Source organism: Rousettus aegyptiacus, unplaced genomic scaffold, assembly GCF_014176215.1.
Source record: "Rousettus aegyptiacus isolate mRouAeg1 unplaced genomic scaffold, mRouAeg1.p scaffold_m13_p_4, whole genome shotgun sequence".
NCBI classification, from domain to species: Eukaryota; Metazoa; Chordata; class Mammalia; order Chiroptera; family Pteropodidae; genus Rousettus; species Rousettus aegyptiacus.
In genome coordinates, this window is record NW_023416307.1 from 42,470,526 (window position 1) to 42,497,983 (window position 27,458).

At 37.3% G+C, this 27,458-nt stretch overlaps 1 protein-coding gene and 1 pseudogene across 5 annotated transcripts in view; one reads left to right on the forward strand and one right to left on the reverse strand.

The window, feature by feature from the left end:
• The window catches only part of DGKG (diacylglycerol kinase gamma), a 186,233-nt gene that overhangs the window by 151,956 nt on the left and 6,819 nt on the right, over positions 1–27,458 (reverse strand). The window lies entirely within an intron of this gene.
• Positions 27,143–27,261, forward strand: LOC118601828 (annotated as a pseudogene).

Genomic DNA, 27,458 nt, shown 5'->3' on the forward strand with positions numbered 1-27,458 from the left:
GCAATGGATCTTAAGGGAAGGATGTTTCCTCAGGGAAGTCTGATGGAGACATAGAGACCAGACAAGCACCATTCCAGGCAGGTGTTGATGGGTGGCGATGGGTGACCTGTATGACTAGGTGGCCATAGTCCTAAACTCTGGGAAGTTTTAAATGTCTTTCACAAAAGGTAGTAGTAGGGCCGCCCAAGGGCATCCTCAAGGCACGAAAATGCCTCAGGCTATTGGATGCCTCAGTAAATGCAGGGACAGTAGCCTACGGGAGTGATTTGAAAGACAAGCCATTCTCTCCTCTACTGGTTTCTAAATTCCACCATTAGAGCTGCTGACCTTCCTCTGAGGAGTCACTCTGGAAATTCAAATAGCCCCACCCCCTTAAGTTGGCTAACATCCTAGGACCAAAGTAGTTCTATTTCCTCTCAGAATCATAAAAAAGCAATTAGAGGGCAGACCTGTGGGTCCCAGTGTGGAGGATCCTGAGGGAGAAAAGAGGGATGGATTCAGACAAACGCTTAGCATCTTTTCCTTTGAGCCCCTCCGACCACCGTGTCTCCATCATGCATACTGTCAGTCATTAAATCAGTTTAGTGAGTTGTTAAATTAATGTGGTGGACCAAGACCAGCACTTAAAAAACATGAAATTGAATAGTATATGATAGAATGGAATGAAGCTGGGTTGAAAATAAGTGTGCATCTCTTGTCAGTTATATATACACGTGTGTATTGATCATAATGTAAAATGTATTTCTTATTCTAGGTTGAAGTTGAAGAAGTGCAGGGAAGCAATCAACTTAGTGGGAGGAGAAATAAAAACCAATGTTTCAATAAAACAGGATCCATGGTGGAGAGTCAGACTTCAGGGCAAGTCTGGGAGCTGGAGCATATGAGAAATGGTGGAGGGGCTGGATGAGATGGTCTGGTGAGGAGGTAGATTTGGACAGTTCCTTGGAGGAGTGTATGGACTTCATTGGTGTGGACCTGGAAGGCTGAACTAGAGCTGTGGGAAGATGCTGCAGGGAGATTTGGGCTCTGTAAGAAAGACCTTTACCAAGCAGAGCTCTCCAACAGTAAGTGCGAAGGCATGGCAAGGGAGTGAGATGTCTGCATCCCAGGGAGCATCCAAGTTCTAGTGTCTCTCCTTTAAGAGTACAATTCTCTTCTGAATCTACTGGCCAGCTGAATTCTGCCTCTCAGCACGTGCTCTTGCCAAGGTTCCCAGTGACCTAGTTGTCAAACCCAAAAGGCACCTTGCCGGCCTTCCTTACTTCACTCGCTATCTCTGAAGCCTTTGCCATAGCAGAAAACAATGCCCCTGGGATTCTTTTATCTTTCTGAGTGTTCCTCCTCAGTCTCCTTCCACCTTTTCTTTTGCCATTGTCAAATACTGTTGTTTCCAGAACCTCGTCCCAAGCCCTCTCTTCACTCCACATTCTTTTCCTGAGGACTCTAACCTCTGCAGCTTCCCTAACTCCCAGGCATGCTGCTCCAGCCCAGCACTCTTGCTTTAATCCAGATCTGAATATCCCACTGTCCCTGTGATATTCGAAATCCCTGTATGCATCGAATTACCCCAAATCAGCACCTTCGCATGCCCCCAACTGGTCTCTCCTCTGTATTCTGGGTGTCCCTTGAGAGGAGCCAGTGTTCAGACCAGAGGCCTGAGACTCAGCCTGAGTTCTTCCCCCTTGCTCTCCTGCCAACCCAGACACCAGTCCCAGAGGGCAACTGTTCGCTGTGTGTTCTCTCCTGGCCATCACACCAGCTGGTTTATTAACTCAGAGTCTCATCTTCTCTGGCCTGGTCTCTGACAACAGCCTCCTGCTGGTCTCCCTGCCTGGGGTTTTGCTCTCCTCCCTTTGGTCCATTCTAAATTGCCAATGAGATCGTATCTCTCTTGGTAATAAAATTCTTCAGTGGTTTATGTTGTCTATAGGATAAGATAGAATCTTCTTTTCACAATACACAAAGCTCTTTATGATCTGGCCTCTGATTGTTAATTCAGTCGGAAAGCGAGGGGGTGAACTTTAAAAACAATTTTCCATAATACCGGGGAAGTCGACATTACAACTAGTATCACCACTGCTTCTGGACATCTGCTTTACAGTGTGCCGTGTGCTTAACATATATTATCTAATTTAGTCCTCATGACAACCATATAAAGTAAGCATTGTCTTCCCTATTTTTAGATGAGGAAAGTAAGGTAAGGTGTTTAGTGGATATCGTGAGAAGAAAGAAGGACTTCTCAATGCTTTTGGGTAGAAAGGGACCCAGAGAGACACTGAATGACAGAACACCACGGAACTTGCAATCAGAAGGCTGGGGATCTGAATCCTGGCTCTGCCTCTTATTAGCTGTTCAACTTTAGACAAAGTTTTCATTTGAACCTTGATTTTTCACCTTAAAAATGGGAATACTGAGTTAGTGTTAGGATTAAGTTAATTAATATATACAAAAATAGCCCACCCCACCCTCCCCAGTACAATGCCTACCACACAGTAGGCACTCAGTAAATAATTATTGTTATCATCTTATTGCAAATACAATGCAGCAATGTGATTTGAACATCCACCTGACAGCAACTGGGTACAAAGTCTCTGTGTTGTGCCCTAGATTTCTGAACTAGATCTTATCCTGCCCCAGGTTGCTGTAATTTTGTAATTACTCATAAAATTGTCATCTACTAGTTTTAGCATCCACGGATGATTCTTTCCAGCATTATTATTATGATGGTGAATTTTTAATTCAATCATTCCTTCCAAATTTATTAGTTGAGATGCTACTGTAAAGAAAAGCCTTCTTTTTTCCTTTATTTCTTTATATTTCCTTTATTTCTTTAGCTCTTTATATATTATATCCTTTACATGTATATAGTATATATACATGTACTATGTATACATGTACTACATGCTATACTACAATAGCATAAGTAAATATATAAATATAAACAATTTTATATAAGTATAAATGTATATTGTATTTAGATATAATATATATTTACTTATATTAATGGAGTCTTATTTTATTCAATACATTATAATCCATTACTATCATTATTTGTTTTGATTCTCGAATTGTCCCAAATTTGGTCACTGAAAGCTCATTTGAAGTGGCTCCTTGTTCTTTAGACATAGCCCCATCATTATTTGGGTATATCTTTATTTTCTGGTACAGCAAATCGTTTCAGTCCTAGTCCTGAAATCAGTTATTAATTTCCCCAAATCCCTGATTCCTTCTCTCCTGGAGTGGAAAATAGTAATTGAAACCAGAGTTTGGGTATTAGTTGTGCTCATTGATACTTGGGTGTCATTGCTTCACGCCTCTAACAGGGACAGAGAGCTGGGAAATATATGCATGTTACACACATCACATCTCTGGCTGCCTGGCTATCTATCTATCTATCTATCTATCTATCTATCTATCTACCATCTATCTATCATCTATCTATCTGTGTTAAAAACCCTAGGTTTGTACTCATACCTCCAAACACATTCTAACACTACTGCATCCATTGTGGCCTTCCTTTTGTTCCATATTTTTAAGCTCCCTTCTCCAAAAAACTTTGTTTCCATGATCTACAATATACTTATTTACTCAATCCTAAAGTCCACAGAAAGTTGTTTCAGAACTACTAGCCATATCCCTATGATAACCAAAGCAGAGTTGAATACTTTTTTTATGATTCTTTTGTCTTCAGCCAACAGCATATCTTCGAGATACTATTTTCAAGAGTTACTTAGCTTGGTTCTTTCCCACTCCTATTTGTTTCTGTTTGCATTTCACTTTAGGGTGCTTTCTTCATTCCCGTTGATTCTTTTTCAGTATGGTTCTAAAAGTTAGAACTTTATGAAAAAGAATACTCAGAGGAGCATTTCTTTCCTCCATTCCCTTTACTCTGTTCCCATCCTCCTCTTCATCTTGTTCCTACTCATTCCTTATAGTTTCTAGCCTATCCCTTCTGTGTTTATTTTTGTACCAGTGAACAGAAACATAGATATTTTATGTCCCCGTCTTTTTATATAAAAGGTAGCACATTATGGATTGTCTTTCACACACATTTTTAACTTAACCACGTATCCTATGAATCACTCCATATTTATTCATAGAGATCTTCCTCATTTAGAACCCAATATGACTCCAACACTTACCTGCTTAAACCCTTCAGGGGCCTCTCTTGGTTTCCAGGATAAAAAGTAGGCTCTTCAGCAAGTTCCAGAAGATTCTTCACCCATGGTATAACTCACCTCCCCATCCTCACCTCAGTTACCTCCTGCACCACATGCTCCACATTCCAGCCAAATAAACCTACTGTCTACTCTTAGTACTTGGCAATGTGCCTGGCACATGGTAGGATCTCATAAACATTCGTTAATGGACTGACAGACATGGAATGCCCTTCATTCTTGCCTTCCTGTAACAAACCACTACTCATATACCTAGTTCCACTTCTTTTCTATAGCTTTTAAAAATTCTTTGAGCAAACTAAGCTATTCTCCCAGCTGTGTTCCCATAGAGGCCCTAGATCCTGTATATTTTTCTATTGTGGTAGCTGACAGCCCAGTGTTGGAAACAGACACCTGAAAAGATAATTAACACTCAAACTGGAAAGAGTAGTAGTATGGATATGTACAGGGAAGTTTGGGGTCATCTAATGTGTCTGAAACAGGCACAGGGGAGTGGAAAAAGATTCCTGAAAGAGCTGAAGAGGAGTAACAAGGTAAAGAGGTATATGTTGCAATAACTCAACAAATATTTGTGTTATTCGTAGTCATTTGTTCCATTGTAGTTCAGTGTTTGGCTTCCTTGCAGATGGAACTAAACCATTCTTCATTTCCATCAGGAAAAGTTAGGGGCTTGAAATGCTGCCTGACTCTCCAGAGGGTAACTGCTGACCATGCTCCCACGTGATGGTCCCTCTGGTTTTCTGCCCTTGATAGAGATGACAGCTACCATATAAGAGGGCTTGTTCCTGCCAACACCCGGCATTTCCCTTTCAGCAGCCTGCCCCGTCTTGGAGGCTCTTTACAGTAGGAACAATCTTCTTATTACCACCCTGAACATCTTTTTTGGCAGAAAAAAAAATGCAATAGGGTTTTCTAAATAACATGCAGATTGGATATTGTCGGGCTTGGAAGGGAGAAGAGCATTTTATGTCTCTACAGCTATTCCACTTTCAGCAATAGTTTCAGCACCCCGGGCCTCAGTTTCCTTGCCTATAAAATGAGGGGGTGGGAATAATAGTTTCTAACTTATTCTCTAGCTCTGTAATTTCCTATACTGGATCAAACTCTATTTGTTCTGAACAGATGTCAGCATGGAAATCTCAAGACAGAATGAAGACGGCAAATTCAATGGGTATTGAAATGCACCCCAGGTCTCTATTCATTTGAATGAATCAACCATAGCCAATTATCCAGGAACAAACACCTCTTCAACTCCTCTTTGCTCTCATAAAAACATTAATTCATGAATATGGCATAAGACTGGGGGAGCTTATTTGTATGCATCTGATGATTTATAACAAACTCATAATAAGTATATTTTTGTAAGGGAAGAATGACTAAAAGCTAGATAGATAAAAACCCCTCTTTCTTCCCATACTCATGTGGAGTCAAATCTTGATAACTGCTCAATCTCTGGGCTTTTGTTCCTGTTGATCCTCCTTTGACTGTCACTCCTATGCAGCCTTTGGAGTTCAGTTCAAGCAACACCTACTCTAAGAAGTTCTTTTTGATTACCCAGACTGGACAGGGCATATCTTCTCTGCTCTCCAACAGCTGGTTCCTTGGGCTTTTCTCCATGATGGCACTGACCACAAGGCACTGTCCTTGCCACCTCTTCCTTGTGAGACTCTGAGCTCCTTCAGGATGAACACAGTATCCTGCCTGCTTTGTAGCTCTAGCTGCTACAAGATTTCTAAGAGTTTATTTCTTGACCTTTAGAAAAGTGGTTCTCAACCTTTTTTGATTGAGACCATTTGCGTGGAGCAGAAGATCCTATCGCACTTTTGCATGTCTCAGTAGAAAAAGAAGTAGGTGATAACAAGGAATTGGAGAAGAACATAAGACATAATTTGGCATAAAATTGTTGATAATATATATGAGTCACTTATTTTATAATAAAAAACATGAATCAGTGCACACATTGTATTATTGATATAATTACCTATGAACATAATAGTCACTTAGTGTGCTTAACCTGATATTATGTTGGGAGTTATTTAAGTTGCTTAAATTCATTAATGAACTGTCTGTTAAACTGGTGGTCCCCCAGAAACCATGTCTCCTGAAATGCATGCCCTTTTTAGTCCCTTCCCCTTGAGTCTGAACTGTGCCTGTGACTTGCTTTAACCAAAAGAATGCAGTAGAAGTGACATTGTGCCAGTGTCAGACCTGAGCCTTAAGAAGGCCTAGCAGCTTCCACTTGTGTGTTCTTGGGAGCACTGAACTGTCATGCAGCAGTTCAGCCACCTTGGAGAGATCATAGAGAGACCACACAGATAGAGGAAGGCTTAACATCACATGGAGGAGAACTGAGCAACACAGCTAATGGTAAGAACTGAAGCTCCCTGTATAAGATTCCGGTCAAGTCATTCAAGCCAGCACTCAGTCATTTAAGCCATCTTCGCTGCGGTGCTGGACATGGAAGACACGGAGCCCTTTTGGATTTTACAGGCTTAGGAGACATGGGGGAAGCAGAGATGAGCTGTCCCTGCTGAGCCATGGCTGAATTCTTGATGCACAGAATCATGTGGAATAATAAAATGTTGAGCCACTATGTTTTCAGGTAGTTAGTTATACAATTATAAATAATCAAAACAACTACATAAGCACTGTTGGGGTCAGATTACATATGTATCTGTTTAGCAAGAGGATATGCATGATTCGTATTTTAACTGCAACTTGTTCATGTCTTAAAATCTAGTGATTGGAAAATTAGAGATCTAAAGTACCTCTGATGCAAATATGTATCATTGCATGCTATTGGGGTAACTGAACATCCTCCACAAACTAACATGATAATGATGAACTTAAATGAACCATAATTTCTAATTAAAAAGCAAGAAGAGCATTAGCCAAACACCACTACCAACTTGAAACAAGTCTGACGTTGCAATGATAATAATGTGACTTTCCCCCAGGTCACAGGATTCTAACCATCTGGCTGAATGAGGATGCAGTAGTTGGGGGCATTTAGAGGCAGCCTGAGTTCACAGATAACAGAATTAGAGCCTCTGGGGAACTTAGTAAAGAGCTAATTTGAGTTTATGAATAGCAAATATGACTAATCTCTAGTAACACATTTAGTAAATTACCAGCAAATAGTCCTTATACAAACATAAAAATATATCTTGGAATTACATGCTATCCATAGGAATTCAGAGAAGACCTGATTTGAGGACTTTGATTCCATTAGGGGACTCAGAATGAATAGAAAATCCTTTCTATGGGAGAGTTGTGGAAATGTCAGGCTGAACAGAGCTGCCCAAGTGTGTGTGGAGGGTGGTGCAATGGAGTACTGGTACCCAAGAGAGGTGTGCAGGCTCCTGGGAGAAGCTGAGATCTGCTGCCCGAGGGGGCTGTCTTTGGCATAGGCAGACAGTGTCAGACTAGAAAGTGTTTACAGCTCAGGAGCATCACAGCTTGAGTATGGGTCATTCTGCATTTATTTATTCACCCATTTAACGAATTGTAACAAGTCATAGCAGTCACCTCCATATAGACTACAACACACCTGGCGCTCTGCTCACCTGGCGCTCTGCTCATTTGGTAATAGTCACCAAATCCTGTGAGAAAGGCATTTTTATGCCCATTTTACAGCTATAAAAACAGCCCCAGAGTAATTCTCCCGGGTTCACCTACTAGAAAGAGACAGACTGGTATTTGAACCTGAATCTGCTGAGTTCCAAAACCCACTGTCTTTCTTTCACCATCACACCTCTGGATAAACAAATACTGAGTATGTTAGTGCCAGGCTCTGTGCTAGGTGCTGGTACCACTAATAAGCCAACTATGGAGAGCCTAAACCCTCATTCACAAACTAGAAGGTAAATTGGAGACCAGAGGGAAAACCATGGCATGCTCCTAGATAGACAAGATTATTCGAGGGGGAAAAAAATCTATATTATCTTAAACACAAATGCAGAATAGAATGACATGCAGAAGATTCAAGAAGTGCGAGGTGAAACATGAGACTTCAAAAAAATTTGCTTTCACCCTGGACTCAGCTTTCACTGTTCCCAAACATGGGAGAATGTTCACTTGGCTTTGCCACTAGGGGAGCTACAGCGGAGACGCCAAAGAAGTGGGGTTGCAAATGGAAACACCAAGGTCTGATTCTGGGCTCCGGAGCTGAGGGGCTGATGCCAGGGAAAGGACTGTGAGAGAAGGCCTCCTTCACGGAAGTACTTACTTGGGGAAAATGACTCATTTCCAGTGTCAGGGTGCCTTCGCCCCAAAGCAACAAGCATGAATCTGGTGCTGGAATTAGAGAGACCAGAATTCAAACCTTGGCTCTACCACTTGTAATTATGAGGCATGAAACAAGTTGTTCTTCATCTCTAAATGGGAGTAATAATAATAATAATACATGTTTCACAAGGCTGTTATGAGAACTATTTGTAGAATGTTTATGGGAGTCTTAACAAGTAAAATCCTATCAGTGGTTCTCAAAGTGTGGTCCTCTTACCAGCAGCACTGGCATCACCTGGGAACATGTAAGAAAAGCAAATTCTTAGAACTCACCCCAGACTTACAGAAATTCAGGATGACTCAGCAATCTGTTTTAAGGGGCCTGGAGATTCTGATGCACGCCAGCATTTTGTAACCACGGCTTTGCATTAATGTAAGGGACAGGGCTAAGAGTAGAAGCTTGGATGCTTGGAGCTATTCCTTCTCCTTAAGGGAGTCCTAAGGCAGACAGATCCTGGATCTCACATCAGTTCCAGTCTCCCGAGGCGAGAACACATCACAGGGAAGCCAGGGGCCCAGGATTGCCTACCATCCCACCTAGCTCCTAAGCTTCTAATGTTGTGACTTATATTCCCTGAAGAATTTTTCTTTCTTCACAATCTGGATCTATGTTTCATACACCTCCTATGAGATTTTGTGCCAAATAAATAAACTCGAGAGGGCACAGAACAGTTTCCCACCATAGAGTGAAAGGACAAAAACAAATAGAAAAATCTGAGAGGGTAAGAAAATGACAGCTCTATTCATGCAGCAACTCATCCCTATGTCAGAAACAGAACTGTCAGGGAAGAGACACCCAAGGCATGAGATTGGCCTCAGGCAGGTCTTGAAGAAAACAGCACTGTAAATGTGCCAAATATTGTGGTGGCAGTGGTGTGGGGTGGTGGTGGTGGTGGTGGTGGTGGTGGTGGTGGTGGTGGTGTGTGTGTGTGTGTGTAGGGGAATGGGTGGGTGGGTGGATGGGTGTGTGTATTTTAACAATAACCACGACAAAACCACATCACAGAGACAACATTCAAGTTTGGAACAGTGTGTGAAACCACGTTAAGATTGGTAAGTTCTTGTGGACCAGGAGAAATTTGTGGTGAGCTGGCTCGTGGGCTCACCATTTCATTCTCTGTCCCCTCCCTCTTCTGACACCCTCTGATCTCCCATTCTCTAATTCTCCTTTCCTTTTCCTTCTTCCACCGTCTGCTTACCATAACAATATAAACAATTGCTACCATTTATTGAGAGTCTACTACCTGTTCTTAATTAACACAATCTTCAATATACTCTTTCAAGGGAGGTATTATTATGCCAACATAGCTAGGATCAGAGTGTTTGCAGGCAGCTGGACCATCATTCAAACCTATGTCTGCCTGAATGCAAAACCCATACCCCGTCCAGTGTCTACGCTGGTTTTCAGACCTACGAAGGATTGTGAACTGACAGAACTGTTTTTACTGACTCATTCTAGGAGCCCAGGATTTAATCTGCAGAAGGCTCTGGGCAGCCATGAGCCTCTTCCTCCACCAGTTCCTTAAAACCAACAATGTCCTAATGGGCAATCATGCAAGAATGATTCAGCATTGTGGACAACAGCACCCAGGAGCACTTGCACCTCATTCTGACCCCAGGCAATAGTCCCTGGATGGTTCCCTCAACCCTAGAGGTGTCTAGGGCCCTGTTTGAAAAACACCTCATTAATAATAGCTAACCTGTACAACATGCCAGACCATCATAAGCAATTTACATGAATTATCTGGTCGACTACTCATAACCACTCATAAATATTATGCCCATTTTAAAGATGAGGGAATTGACGCACAGAGGATTAAATAACTTGCCCTGGGTTAGGTAGATAGTAACTGATGGTTTCAGGATTCAAATCCAGATCATTTGACTCTGGAGGTGATCTTCCTCAGTATGCCCTGTGACACAAAGATAGCAGGGACACTGAACTTGCACGGCAGGGCTTGGCGTAAAACAGTCACGAAGACAATACAAATGTGTTTATAAGAATTTTAAAATATTTGCATTTGAATAAAGTATAAAATCTAAAACATTTCATAAGGGGATCGAGAATTATAGTTTCAGAAGCACCACAGCTTGATGGGTTTGGGGAAACTGGTAAGAAGGACACATTCATTTCCTGAGCAAATTGGAGAAGGTTGAGTGGTGCGGTCTGGAGCTCGTGGGACTAATCCTGGTTCTGATATTTAGTAGGGATGTGACTTTGAGAAAGTCATTCTCTCTCTCTAGCCCTCAAGTTCTCGTCTGATAATTGCAGAGAGTGGAGTAAGTAATATTTAAGGTTCTTTCTCACAGTAACTCTATTTTCCTTCCAGAAATATTAGACATCAACTCTGTTCTTGCCACATAGGATCAGGTGCCATCATTTTAGGCTGGGAAATATCATTTTATACTCATTTATATGATACATCAATGATGATACATTAGATAGAAACAATGGCAAGATATTATTGCCACCTTATCAAACTGTTAACAATTTTAAAATAGGTATTATCTTTTTTGGGAAAAAAGCAAGGAAACGGAACTCTCTAATACTGCTGATGTGGAAGTAAATTGGCCAAAATAGCACTATGCATCAATAGCCTCGAAATGCACATTTCTGCGTAATTTTACTTCTCTAAGTTTATCTTAAGAAAGTAGCTATGGACAATAACAACACTCTGCAACTACTATTACTACTTCTACAAGATTTCAATTCCAAGGATATTTGTGGCAGCATTGTTTATTATAGTAAAAATTCCAAACAACTTAAACGCTTCACAATATAGGATGTATTGTTAAATATATTTTTGTATGTGCATCTAATTAAATACTCCGAAGTCATTAAAACTCATTAAAAATTTATTTGAATCCATAGAGAAATGACTTCCAGAGATTAAACATCAACAACCAAAAGTTAGTTAAAATACTAAACTGTAAGTATTTGTAGTAGTTGTTGAACCATGCCAACCAGATCCTTCTGGAAAGAAGGATTTCTCTCCCCAGGTGCTTTGGAATGCTGCTGGCAGATAGCTGTCTGCTGTCAACCCTTTTCAGGAATTGCCTTAGCTGGAAAGAGCTGGCTTGCCCAATGTCATGTCCCTTTCCTGGGCAACTCACAACCCATTACTGAATAATACGAAAAAGAGGCTTATAAAGGCTTGGTCCCTTCACCCCAAATGGGAATGACTCAGCAGGGCCATCGCAGTCCACCTTCTCCCCTTGCCAAACCCTGCTCTGTCTCCCTTCCACAAGCAGTGATCCCGAGAACACTCCCTTTAAAACTCATAACAGTCCTTCACTGCAGCTGCCATCTCAGAACCTGCTTCTCAGGAAATCTGATCTGCAACAACATGAAAACTTTTTTTAAAAACATATTCTTAAGTAACTTCTTGTTTTTTTTTTTTTTAATGAACATACAAAAGTGTTACATACCAACCTAGTAAATTTGTAATTTGGTTATAGCAATGCTTAAAAGACACTTTTAGCCTTAGATGAATTTCTTAGACAACAAGGAAAATGAAGAAAAATAAAAAGAGAAGAACCAAGCCTCTAACTCAAGAAGCTAGAAAAGGAAGAAATCTAAGTAAAGCTGAGGAGGGCAATACAGAGATAAAAGCAGAAAGTAATGAGCTAATGAGCTAGCACCCAAAACAAAACAATTGAACAGTTAGTAAACAAAACCAACAGCTTTTTGTTGTTGAAGAAAAACAATAAAATAGATGATTCTTTGAGGTGAGGGGGAGGAGGGAAAAGAGAAAGAAAGAAAGAAAGAAAAGAAAAGAAAAGAAAAGAAAAGAAAAGAAAAGAAAAGAAAAGAAAAGAAAAGAAAAGAAAAGAAAGAAAAGAAAGAGAAACTGTAGGGAGAGAAGGCGAGGGAGATAGAGAAGGGGAGAGAGACAATGAAGGGGAAGAAGAAGAACTAGAAATATTAGAAATGAAAAAGACAGCATAAATATAAATGCAAGAGATTTTATTAGAGTATAAAAGAAAAAGATATTTTACTTTGCAGCACTACATTTGAAAGCCTAGATAAAATGAAAAAATGTTGAGAAAATATAAATGATCGAAAGTGATTCAACAACCTAGTAATTCCACTTTTGGGCATTATCTGAAGAAAATAAAAACACTAATTTGAAAAGATATATGCACTCTTATGTTCATTGCAGTATCATTTACAGTAGCCAAGATATGGAAGCAACCTAGGTGTCTATCGACAGATGCATGGATAAAGAGGTGGTACATATATACGATGGAATATTACTTGGGTATAAAAAAAGAATGAAATCATGTCATTTGCAACGCATGAATAAAAATCAGTCAGACAGAGAAAGACAAATATCACATGATTTCGCTTATATGTGGAATCTAAACAAAACAAAACAAAACAAATGAACAAACAAAACAAAACAGAAACAGACATATTGATACAGAGAACAAACTAATGGTTGCCGGAGGGGAGCGAGGTAGGGATGGGTGAAAAAAGTTAACAGGAATAAGAGATACAAACTTCCAGTAATAAAATAAATAAGTCATAGGGATGTAATGTGCAACACTGAAAATTTAGTCGATAATATCGTAATAAGTTTGTATGGTGATATAAAGGTTACTAGTTTATTGTATAGGGTATATAAATGTTGAATCACTATGTTTTACACTGAAACTAATATAATATTTTATGTCAACTGTATTTTAATTAAAAAAAAATGATTCGAGAAGCAGAAAAGCCTGACTAGTCCAATAATAGCAGAAGAAACTGAATCAATATTCAAAAGTCTCTTGCCCCACCTTCCTGGTCCAGAGAGTGTTATGGGTAAGTTCTAAGAATTATCAAGGAACAGATAATTCCCCTCTTAATAAGTTCTTCCAGAGCATAGAAAAAGATGATAAGTTACAATTTATTTTATGAGGCCAGTATCCTGGTTACAAAAACTGAATAGGAGAGTACAAATAAAAACAAATTATAGACCAGTCTTCTTAGTAAATTAAGCAAATCCCCTATAAAATAGCAAAATCCAGTATAGTATTAAAAGAACAGTACATAGAGTTTTTTCCAAGAAAGCAAAACCTATCAATACAATTTACTATTAATGGGATAAAAGGGAAATTCATATGACCATCTCAATATATTAAGAAAAATAATCTATAAAATTTAATACCAAAGTGTCGTGGAAAAGCAAGCACACCTCTGAACACATTAGAAAGTAAAAGGAACATCTTTTCTTTGTAATAGCTATCTACCAAAACCTTGCAGCAAACTTCATGCTTAACTAGCAAAATATTATTAGGAATGTAATGTACAATGTGATGACTATTGTTAAATACTGCTGTATGATATATTTGAAAGTTGTAAAGAAAGTAGATGTTAGGAGTTCTCAAGAACATCTTTTCTTTTTCTTTTATCTATATGAGATGATGGATGCTAACTAAACTTATTATGGTATCTATTTCACAATATACATAAGTCAAAGTAGCATTATGCTGTACACCTTAAACTTATACAATGTTGTTATAGCTCCATAAAACTGAAAAAAATAAAACTACGAAATAATAAAGGTATGCTTATTTGGACAAGAAATGGCAAAATATCAATAACATTACCATTAAAATCAAGAACAAGATAAGGATGAGTGTGAAGACCTCTATTATTCAACAATCTACTAATAGTCCTAGACAATGCAATTACGTGAGGAGAAGAAATAAGAGGTGTATATATTAGAATAGAAAGGATGAAACTGTCATAATTTTTAAATGATATGATAATATACCTAGAAAAACCAAGAGAATAAAATAACAGACTATTATAGAATTTAGCAAAGTGACTATATATAAAATCAATATTAAAAATGAGTTGTTTTCCTTTATGTAAGCAATAGTCAAATAGAAAATACAGCATAATAGAAAAAGATCTCTCTCAAAATTTTAATGAAAAGTAGATTGTACCTTGGAATAAATCTAAGAAGAACGTATAAGACATCTTTATGGAGAAATCTATAAAAATTTACTGAAGAACATAATGGAAAACCTGAATAAATAGATAAATATCTTATTTATGAAAAGGAAGGCTTAGTTTTGTTCTGGTATTTACTGGCTGTGTGGCCTCAAAAAATTTAAAAACCTTAATTTAGCTGAGCCTTAGTGTCCTCATTTGTAAAATGAGAACAATGGAATCTCTCTTATGCAGCTATTGTGATTATTAGAACTAGAAGAAAATGGTATTTTCAAAAAACTTAAAACTATATACAATATTTTAATATTATACTTAATATTTTAATGGTGTAAATATATTATGTAACTGCAAAAAGGAGAGATATGAAAGGATGCACATAACATATCTTAATAGTTACCACCAAGGAACACACAGAAATTAGAAATTGAGATTCCATTACCTGTAATGTTTTAATTATTTTTTAAAAAGGTAATGTATTTTTCATATAATTTTTTAAAAATTTAAGAAATTCCTTATTATCACCATCTTGGTCTGCTTCTTTTAATTTTTTTCTGGCACAATCCAAATCAACCATCTTGACATTTACCTACATTGGTTAGAGACCAAGACTTGTAGTACGTTGACTTGAAGGTAGGTCTCTAAGTAGCTATTGTATGGAGCATAAACATATGTGTCCTACATATGAACAACGTGTATTGTGTGTCTTTTTGTACTTTATGAGGATCACATGTGTATATGTGAATTTTAGCATTTGAAACCACACATAAATGCATACGCCATGGTTAAATAAAGGAACTACCATGCCTGAAGTTCTTCCACACCAGAAAAGTTATTTTGTATATCATAGAGAACTTTTTCTATCTTCTATTTATCCTATCTTTTCCTGTAAAGATTGGTTAAAATAATAATGTTCGAAAGGAAATTATTCTTGTATATTTACTCGCCTCTTAGTATGTGTAAATACTCTGCTAGTAGGAGCTAAGAAGGATGCAGGGATGAACTACAACTGATCTCAGCCCTCAGTGAACAGATGGTTCACTGGGGATACCACAGAGCTTCCATCATAACTGTAGTATTGGGCTGTGTGGGCTGAGGCCTGTGGAGTTCAGAGACAGAAGAGCTTGACGTGCAACAATGCTCATACAGTTGACTGAGAGGAAAGGGCAGAGGAGAAAAAACACTCTTTTTTTATGGAGTATGACTGACACTTGTTTATGAAGTATGACTGACACTTGCATTGGAGGAACTGCTGAAATCAAAACTTCAAGATTCCTAAATTAGGTTTAATTTAAAAGAGTTTCTTCATGCCATGAGATCATTTCTTGTATTTTCAATTTCAATAAAAATTATAGCTAATGGGTTCCTCAGTTCAAACTAATTAGGAGTGTACCATTTCATTTCTCCCAAATCTTCCAAACTTGTGAGCCTTGTTCACTCAAGGGTGTGCCTGGGTAGGGAGTGGATAAGACATCGAGAGGTCTGTACACTGGGGCCTGTAAAGTGAAAAGGGCCTCTCTTCTAGACTGTTCCTTTGTACCACTGGTTTCTGATGTGGAGAACAAGGTGCCAACAATATCTTTCACATGGAAATCTAGACGTCAGAAATCAGAAAAGAGGATAACCATGGAGTCCAGCATACCTGGGTCTGCATCTCATCCATTACATTCTCTAGATTTGTGGTCTTAAGCACATTACTTATTCTTACTTATCCTTACAGAGACAGAATAACTGTTGCTTTATAATGTACTATGGTGTGTATAAGTTGATATTTTACAAACTAACAAATTGATAATAAATTTTAATTTGCTAAACAACAACAACAACAACAAAACAACAACAACAGCTTAATCTGTATGAGCCCAAGCTTCCTCAGTTGGAAAATGGAATAAAGGTATCACCTGACAGAGTAGAATTAGACATAATGAATAGAGATTTCCCAGCATGGTGCCTGGCACATAGGGCTCAACAGATGTTAATTTTCTTTCTTTCTTTTCTGTTAAATACAAGTAAATGTGCTAAGATTCCCTGATACCTTAAGTGCCTAGTATAATAGAGAAAGGGGTTTATGATGAGAGAAGATATGGATTTGGGGATGGAAAATCTTAGACCTCAGTTTAGGGAAGAGGAAGGAAGGGAAAGATGATTCTCTTCAGAACCAGCTATAAAAGATGAAATGGTACAAATTTTCACCTTCACCCCTAAGAAGCAATTAATGAATAAAGCAGAAAAATATGACATGGGAACTTCCTGGCAACTTTTGCTTGCAGGGGTTAAGAGTGGCTGGAGGCATGAGCTAGATTAGGACACTGGAGGGTTTGGGAGATCAGTAGAGTTAGTTATGTGGCTGAATATGTTTAATAAATTATAGTCCTATTGGAGAGAATGGCCTCCCTGAGTAGATCACTTTGAACTAGACAAAAATAGTCAACAGAAACCAGCCCCTATACATAGTTTGGTCAGAAAGACATCCTGTTGTTGACGGAATCACATGCATTTACACAGTCCTCCAATCATTCACTAGCTGTGACTTTTAAATATGTAAATAGATCTGCTCTCAAACATATCTAATTCCTACCTCCACCCACTTCCAAAACAAAGTAACATAGATTTTCCTCACATTTTCAATGAAAATATCGTTCTCCACATTCGGCGGGCTTGATAATTGGTATTATTTACTTTAGACTTCCTTTTTCTTCCAAAATTTCAATACCAAATCAGAAACAAAGATACTAAGTTAAGCTATATTTTATATTATCTCTCAGCTCTGTCCCATTCTCTTCATTTCGTTCTTTGTGACAGCACCCCCAATTCCTGGGTAACGGCCTCCTAAATGGCCCCAGCATCTGCCTCTAGTCTTCGTAATTGCTTCACTCCATTTCAATCTACTCTGCATATGAGCACTTTATATAAGCCACTAGTTTAATTATTTTCTTTTTCAAGAACCAACAATTACTTCTTATTGACTATCATTTTGAATCCAATTCCTTTTCCAGGCATTCAAGGTTTTCTATCATCTAGTCTGACCTGATTTCCCACTAGTTTTGGGCAAGACAGTGACAAACTTGGGACTAAGGATGATAGTTGTCATTCTTTCTTTCTGCTGACAGTTGGGATTCTGGGATAAAAAAGAAGCAAACATTGTCAGTACTGGATGTAGCTTTCTGGGTCATGATTTTACCATATGCTGAAAGGGGGAATTCATGTCTAGGGCTGCATCTCATGAGCATGAGGGCATGCTATTTGCCTACAGGCTGATGGGGAAGAGGATTAAAGAGTTGAAATAATACCATGAATCTATCCAAGGTATAGAAAGTCCAATAAAACAAAGACAAACATGAGAGGGGAGGCAGCTGGTGACATACACAAATACACACACATGTATGCAGAATACTAGAAACTGTATTTATGGACTGACACATCTACATGGCAAGATGGCTTTGGGTGCAAAGCCATATGGCTTTGGTTTGTGATGGGAATTCAGGACCCTACAGATAGAGCACCTAGAATATCTCATGAGTGAGCAGAAAAGGGTGAGGAACATGTGTGATGTCATTGTGAGCATTTTCTACAGGCCACTTGGCCACAAGGAGGAGATGCAGGGTGTATTCCTAACCAGTACGATTTTGGTACAAGAGAAGTTTAAACAGTGAAATGGAAATTGTCCTGGCTAGATGTTTGCAGAAAGCCTCATTTGACTAAAAGTGGAGCATCAGATAAGTGTTTTTATTTCTCTAGTTGACATGGAGAAAGAAGTGCAACCAGATGACTCCTCTGTACCTCATTCTGACCAACAGAAAGATCCTGCTTGGCGAAGCAGGCAAAAGAGGCATCTTAGAAGAAAGAAGCCACTCCAACCCAGAGGTCATGATTGTCAAGAAGGAGAAACCTGGCTGTAATAAATAGTCAGAAACTCTAGACAAAGGCTAAGGCAAGAGGAGAAAGGAATGGTCCTTTTGGGGGCGGTGGGGGGAAAGTGCTGGCAGGACTAACCCATGTGTTCATAACTGAAAAGGACATTTAGAAATGAAAAAGAGAAGGCACACACTCAAGGAATATACATAGGAAGACGGCACAAAATTACATGAATTAACACCATGAAAAAAATAGCTCAAAATGATCTGAAAATAGTTAAGTGACATACACACAAAAGAACTATTGGCCAGAAAAAATAAAAGGAAAAAAAAAAAGGTTTGAGTAGGGAAGTTTGGGAAGTGGACTGGTTAATTTTAGAGCAAGAAAAGCAAAGAACATCTTGGTCTACTGCTTGGGAACAAGGATTACCAGGAGAACTTCTCATGGTTATTAAACACTTTCATTGATCTTTGAAGAATCTTAGACAACAGCAGCAGCAGCAAGAAGCCAAAGGGCTAGAAACACGCAAATCTAATCTTATTTTCATTATCAAAAAAATAAAAGACTACAGATTCTAAAAAGTATAAACTGTGTGAGCATAATACTAATCTTAGCCAAGAATCCAAATCATATTTTTAAATGTTTCAAAAATAAAAATCATGTAATCTCAATAACAGCTATAACCACGCCATGGCTACATAGTATACTGTATAAATAGACCATAATTACTTGTCCCCCATGTTAGTGTTTATTTTTTATAATTCATTTCTCACGGTTAAGACTATGATCTTTACTAATTCTGCTTTGAGGAACTTACTGAGATATTATTTGTAACCTAAATACAGAATTAGTTTTTGTAAATGTTCCATAAGCCCGGAAAAGAAATTTCATTCTCTGTGTTTTAGGTATTATGCAACATATATTTTTTATTGCATTCATTATGTTATACAATTTCTGTATTTAGATTATTTCTTATTTGTTTACCTGACACATGAAAGCCTGAGAGTAGCATTTTGAAATCTTCCCCCACTATTGTGTTTTATATGCAACATGACTTTTTCATTTATCAACATTTATTGATGCATATATTTCCATGATGACAGTTTATCTTCACTGTGAATTGGACTCATCCTTTATATAAACCAACCCTCATCATCTTATTTAATATTTGTCTTGAATTGCATTTTGTCTTCTATTAATATCATGATTTTTGCTTTAGCGTTTGTTGCCTCTGCCTGCTATACCTTTTCTCAGCATTTTTCTTTTAATCTTTGCACATCGTTTTGTTTTAGGAATGACTTTGGTAAACAACATATGGCTGAATTTTAGTTTTGGACCCAATATGAAGACTTTTATTAAAAATGAGTTATTTAGTTCATTTAATTATTATAATTTAGATATTTGATCTTGTCATTTTCATGCTCCTAATTTTTTTTAATGCTTCTTTACAATTTTCTTTATTTTCTGTCTTTTGCCATCTGGAGCATGTTTTCTTAGACTCCTTGGTTTAGAAGATAGATTGGTGGAAAAAGTAATTCTATAACTATTATTCTCTAAATTTAAATGTCAAGAAATGACTCTCTTATGGTCGAGCAAAGGAACTCAGAACATTTTATTTTTACTGTCCCATTCTCTCCTATAGACTCCAGACAAATGACTATCTTTTCAGGCTTTTAAAAATGTAACCTGGGGTTTTGAATTCAGGTTTGTTGTTTGAAAAATTTTTTGTAACAACGCATATCTTCTCTTTGAATTTTACTTTTGCATACTGTTTTGAAACGATTTACAATAATTATCTAGACATATCTTTTATTTGGCTTTGGTACTAATTACCTACCCTTATGACATTGCTTCCTCCACACACTTGATTTGATTTTCTATAGAATAAACTTTGCTCATTAGTGCCACCTAATAGATTTTAAATTTGTTACTATGTTTTAGTTTCCTTGCAATCCTTCCATATCTTTGCACACCATATTTCATTTTAATCTCAGCCTATTCTGGTTCTCTTCTGAATTGTAGAGCCATAACTTCTTGCCCTTTTAAGAGGATTCCATCTCCTAAAATGTTCTTTTAGGTCCAGCTGGAGGAGCTCACATTCTGCATTCTATTCTTTACTCCCTTGTCTAGCATTTTCTTTAGCTCCTGTTTTACTCTTTATTCATTCTTAAGGAGGTACTCTAGGGACATGATGCTTGTCAAATAACAAATCTTGCACCTTGTTCTCTGTGAATGCTGAATTAATAGTGACAAGTAGATGTGCATGAGTCCCAGGTTACACCAAATTTCTAGAATAAATTATCCTAGAGTAACTTTACTTCAGTTTTACTTTGCTCTTACTGAAGGACAATTTCTACTTTTTGGAATGTACTGCAATTTTCTGTAAATGTGATCAGAATTTCTAAATATTTCATAAGCATTTTAAGAGTTATATATTCTTTCATGCTTGAATGTGAAGTCAGGTATATGTTCATTACATCAAGTTCCTTATATACTTAAAATTCTTTATATACTCATTTGTTTTTGTCACTTTTATGTTGAAGATAGAAATACATTATTTTCCTCTGTGATTGTGTTTTGATAATTTTATTTATGTTGATATCTCTTATTCAGAATAAAAATATTCATGGATATTATGTCTTCTCATGGATTATATCTTTTAGTTCCTGCATTCAATTCTACTTTGTCTAATACTAATATTGTTCTCTCTTCTTTCTTTGGTTTGTGTTTTCCTGATATAGCTATACTCTTTCCTTTCCCCCATTATTTGGTTTCTTTCTGACCCATTTTGTTTAAAACAGCATATATTTAGAATTAGTTTTTGCCCAATCCATGTTTCTTTGCCTTTTAATAGAAACAAATCATTCACACTTAATGTGCTAATATGCTTGACCTCACTTTCTATCACCTTATTTTATACTTTCTTTTTTTTATGTTCCCTGCTATTTTCTTTATTAGTTTTTAATCTTGGCTATAACATTCCAATCTTCCTCCTAATTTTGAAGTGAAACATGACAGTTCTAGTTTTATGTTTGTCTATTCTTAATTTCTCATTTAAGAATGTATTCAAACTTATATTTCTTTATCTATGTCAACAATGAAACAATATCCAATGTCGTCCACAGTACACGATGAGAAATTTAGCACTTCGAGACAGAAATAAATTTGACTTTGGGTGATGAACACACAATGCGATCGATATACATATGACATTTATTAAATTGTACACTTGGAACCTATATATATATATTATTAACCAATGTCACCTCAATAAATGTAATCTAAATAAATAAATTAATAATGTTTAGGTGGGAAAATTATTTTTTCTGCCGTAATCTGAGTTTTTAGACCAAGATTGCTTTTATTAAATTTTTTACATATCTTTTTTATTAAGAATGATTTTTGACAGTTGCAATGTTTTGTAACCATATTAATAACATTTAAACTTTAAATCTATATTTGGTTTCACTGTTCATCTCGTATCTTTTATATCACATCTTCTCCATTCTCAAATTTTAATGTTTGTTAATAATGTTCGTTCCTTTTGATCAGAATATATTGAATAAATACTTTCTTCAGTAAAGGATTTCATTGGTCTACTTTCTGGCTACTTTTCTTGTCTGAGAATATCTTTCCTTTGTTTTTTCCCCCATCACATATTACTGAATACAGAATTCTAGGTCACAATCTTATTATCTCAAAATTCTAGCACCATAAATCAACTTCCTTCTAACATTAAGCATTATAGAAAGTCCGATATGTGCTTTTCTTAAGTAAAATATTGTTTTTCTTATTTTATACCAATATATTTTTTTATTCCTATAAATTAATAATTTTCAACAGAATATATCTTTAATTTTCTTTGGTACACAATGAATTATTTTGAACTGAAATCAGGAAAATATTTTTCTATATTTTTATTATAACTCATATTCCATTTCTTCTTCTGAAAATTCTGGAGTTTTTTTTTGTATTTAATGTATTGAATTGTAACCTCCATTTTTTCACTCATTATTTCATTTATGTGGATTCTATCAGTACTATGAGAATTTATACTTATCTTTAGTTTTCTGCATTGTTCTAATGTTCATACTTCCATTACATGATTTTAATTCTGCACAATATTTTTCATTTTAAAGGAGGCAAAGTTTTCTAATCTCAGATTGCTCCCTGAGCAATATCTTTTCATATATCTTCTTAAATCTCTGTAAATATAACTTGGAGATTTAAAAAAATTTTTTTTTCTGCCTTTTTTAGTGTCTATTTTATAGCAAGATGTTACTTTCATGTTCTTAGATGTCTCTTTTTGTTAGAACTGCTAAATATTATTTTCATGAACTTCTACCGCATATATATTTATTGAGAGTGAGTGCCATACCCCAGCGCTGTGTATGCTGGTCAAGGCATGTCCAAGGAGGTACTAATGTGATTGAGATGTGTTTCCCATTATCTACATGTATGCATGTTTGTGTATTTCTTTTTAAATGGTGGTAAAATATGTATGAAAAAATTTACCATTCTAACCATTTTTAAGTGTACATTTCAGTGGCATTAGGTACATTCATATTTTTGTTCAATCACCACCACCACCACCACCCAGTCACAGAACTTTTCTCATCTTGCAAAACTGATACTCTGTATTACTAAATGATAACACCCCATTCTCCCCTTCCCGCAACCCTTGGCAACAACCATTCTACTTTCTGTATCTATGAACATAACTATTTTAAATACCTCAGGTGAGTAGAATCATATGGTATTTATCCTTTCACGACTGGCTCATTTCATTTAGTATAACATCCTCAAGGTTTATCCATGTTGTGGCATGTGTCATTCATCTTTAAGGCTAAATGATATTCCATTGTGTACATATACCACATTTTGTTTAGCCATTTATTCATCAATGGACATTTATTTGGGTTGCTTCCACCTTTTGGCTATTGTGAATACTGCTGTTATAAACATGGGTGTGCAACTATGTTTCATGTCCTTATTTTTAATTCTTTGGGGTATAGATCCAGAAATGAAATTGCTGGATCATATGGCGAATTCTATTTTTAATTTTTTGAAGTATCACCTTACTATTTTCCGTAGTGGTTGCACCATTTACAATCCCATCAATAGTGTACAAGGCTTTCAATTTCTCCACATCCTCACCAAAAGTTTTTTTTATAATAGCTATCTTAATGGATTAAAGTAGTATATCATTGTGGTTTTGATTTGCATTTTCCTAATGATTAATGATGTTGAGCATCCTTTCATGTGATTATTGGCCATTTGTATGTCTTCTCTGAAGAAATATCTTTCAAATTTTTGCTCATTTTTGAATCAGATTGTTGTTGTTGAGTTTTAGGAGTTCTCTATATATTCTGAATATTAATCCCCTTTCAGATATGTGATATGCAAATATTTTCTCCCATTCCTTGTAGCCCCTGGCACCTTAACTTAGAGATGCTAGTGAAATTCTTCTAGGATTCCCTTCCTTTTTCTCTTTAGGCCAACTTTTCCTTCCACTCCGGTGACCTGTGTGTTGGTTAGGCTTTCCCTCAATTCACTCTGTGCATCCTCTTTGTCATAGAATGTTGTCAAAATTTCTGACATGTGGATCATGTTGGTATGCTTTTTTGGTTTTCAGTACTATAATAAATATCCTAAAATATTGTATATATCAATTTGGTTATTTCAATAAAATTAGGGGAGTGGGTTTAAGTCAAATGAGTATTCTTTGTTTCTAATTTTAAGGCCATATTTCTTAAAAGTGGTATACCTACACCAGAACCACCCTGGGTGCTAGTTAAAAATGCTGATTCTGGGTCTCTATCCCACACCTCTGAATAAGAATCTCTGAGAGGGACTATCCAGGCAATTCTAATATAAATGTAAATTTGAGAACCACTGGGTTGAATGCTGCTTTGTGAGCACTTAGAAAAGAAAGCAATGATCCCTTGGAAATAACCAAGGCTCACTCAGAAGTGATAACAGGTGATTCTTACATCTTTTTGACAGGTATACCAGCTATATAACTCAGACAAAATGTAGTAGATAGTAGTTGTATGCATAGAATATTTGACAAAGTTTCCCATGATACTTAAAGGCATGAGGAAGAAATATCTGTACAATGCAAAGACAGAGATAATGTGCAAGCAAGACCATGGCTGGACTGCACTATCTAGTGTATGTTCTGATGCTTTAAAGTGGTTTTTTAGAGAAATCGTAATGCACTTATAAGAGATCTACCAAAGGAGCTAAGAAATTAAACACTCTGTAATTTGAGGAATCACTGAGGGCACTTCTTATTTGGCAATGTTTCTTAACTCTGCTGAACATGGATGTCACTCGAGCACCTTTAAAAAAAAACTACTCAGGCCCAGGCCCCAAGCCCAGACCAATTAAGTCAGCATCTTCCAAAGTGAGATACCCAACTGCTATTTTGCAAAGCTCCCCAGGTAATTTTAGTGTTTAACGAGAATTGAGAGCGACTGCTCTAGAGAAAAGGACCATATTTACAAATCTGTGAAACTAAAATGTGGAAGAGGAATACAAGCATTTCTGTATTGAACCCCACGCTCGAGTCATCAAATGGCTACTGGCGCAGCTCACCTGCTAAGCCTAGGTTCTGTGGGAAGTTTCTTCCCCTTATTAAAGAGGCCTGGATCTCCTTGACAAGGATCTTTCAGATACTGGCAATACATACATCAAGATAAATGAAAACTGACTTTCCCATAATCTCTTCGGCTCCTGTGGTTTCACCTACCCCTTACACTAATGACTCCTTAATCTGGGTCTCTAGCCGCATAGCTCATCTATCAACCAAACCTCTATCTGGATCTCTCACTGACACCTCAAATGTAGCATGTCCTTAACTGAATCATTATCTAACTCTACTCTTGCTCTTGTTCCTTGGTTCTTGTGGTCAATGTAACCACTATCCTCCCAGGAACCTGAGGCAGAAGTCTGGAGTTACCCTCAGTCTCCTCACAACCACCTAATCACCAGTTCTTTCCAGATTCTATCACTCCCTCCATCTGAAATACCTAGTTCAGCTCTCATATTATTTAAATTCCCACAAGAGTCTTCCTATGGACTTCCTGCTTCCTGTCTTCTCCCCTCTCAACACTGCAGCTAGAGGCGTTGCTCTACTGTCAGTACCCACTTAATTTTTCAGTGCCCCCCCCCACTGTCTATGAGAAAAGATCCACATTTTTTATCTTGACAGACAAGACTCTCCTCCCCATATTTCCAGTCTCATCTCTCATCACTTCTCAACTCATAGTTTTTGCTCCAGCAACACTGACTTGTAGACAAGGACTGCCTCTGAGCCTTCAACTACACTGTTCCCTCTACCTAGAATGTATTACCCACACTCACTTCTTCACTTAACTTCTATACCTCTTTTAAATTTCAACTGAAGCTCATCTACTCCAGAAAGTATTACCTGACCTCTTTGGTTCAATACCTTCCTGAGATGGGTAGGTGACCCTTCTCTGGCTCTCATTTGAGGATAACACTACATGGTCTCTGTTTCTGACTGTCCCACACAGTTCCACCTAGCTTCTGGAAACCCATTTGCTCCTATCCCCAGAAAATAGTCCTATGCTTAGCACGGATGGAGTGCTCAATATACCTTTGATGATTTAATGTCAGTAAAATGATCAATGAACTCTCCTCAGGAGTGCATTTGCTATAATTTGCGTGATTTTGGGACTAGAAACAGTAGGAGGTTTTAGGCAGAGTGGTAATTTCCTCATCTATGGGAAAAATATGGCTACTAGTTTCCTAATTGTTGGGAAAGATGACTTTGTGATCAGTCAAAGCCTGATGAACATCCTGGCACGAGAAAAGGGAGGAAACCAACTTCCGCCAGTCAGTGTCCTCGGGTCAGGTCTAGGGATCACGGGTATCCTTGTTGATGAAACCCTGGGATGAGGAGCATGGGGGACTGGATGAGAATATCCGTTTTTGTAGCTCTCAAAGACTCTGAAAGGAACACTCTGGCCCTCTGGGATATCAAGAAAGCCTTCTCTAGCTCTTTCGTTTAAAGAAAAATGAAAGTCGGGGGCACTGAAACAGCTGGTAAAGTGCTGTAGGATGCTGTTCCAGAGCAGAGAAGCAGAGAAATGCAGCAAGGAATGAAAAAATTGGGGCCAAAACATTCAAGCATTTCAGCACTTAAGGGTCAAACTCACTTTGCTGACCTCTGATCACTTGGAACTTTCACACAAGATCTGTGAGTAAGAAAGTGAAGACTTAGTTTCTGGGCAGATGACACTGTTTAAGCGTTAAGCAAGGAGAAAACTCTCCATGCAGACCACACAGAAAGGAGTGATGGGCCCAAATGAGTAGCTGGGCAGGAAGGTCTGGGGTATGTCAGCTGCTATGTGGCCATTGAGTTTTATTTTTCATCCCTTTTCTTGCCATAGTGGATTCTTCTCAATTACAGCCTTTACTTTGGTAAAATCACACTAGTGAAATGAGGCCGGTGACATTCATGCTGCTTGGCTCACACCTATGATTAGAATCTGGAGAGATCATGAATATAAATACGTGCCTAGTGATAAAAAAAAAAAAAAATCTGAGCTTTATTAAGACCTTTAATAAGATTCCTCTGATAATCTTTTAAAACAGATAAAGAAAAATATAAGTTGAATAATAGCACAAAAAGCTGAATAAATTTTCTGAAAAACTGCTGTTTTTATCTTCTAAGTGTGGTACACGTGTAAAAGATGGTTATTATTATTGTGACTTGAACTATTAAAAAAGAAAAGTCTTTTCTTACTTGAATCATTTCTCTCTGAGCACTTGTACTGCCATGGAGAATTTTTGGCTCCATTTCCCACTTGGAATACAAGCTTTCTCTTTTCTTTTTTAGAATAATGATACCATCTACGGCCATGCCATCCTGAACAAGCTCAATACCGTCTGATCTTGGAAGCTAAGCAGAGTTGGGCCTGGTTAGTACTTGGATGGCAGACCACCTAAGAAGACCAAGTGCTGTAGACATAAAAAATAAAAAAGAAGGAATTGTAAGCTGACAAGGTCCTTGCAATCTGTGAGGTCAACCAAGTGTTGCCTCACCTAAAAAAAACTAAAAAATAAAATAAGACAGTATAAAGATAAGATGAGACAAGATAAGATAAGATAAGATGAGGTAAAATAAAAGCTAAGATAAGATAGGATGAGATAAGATGAAAGATAAG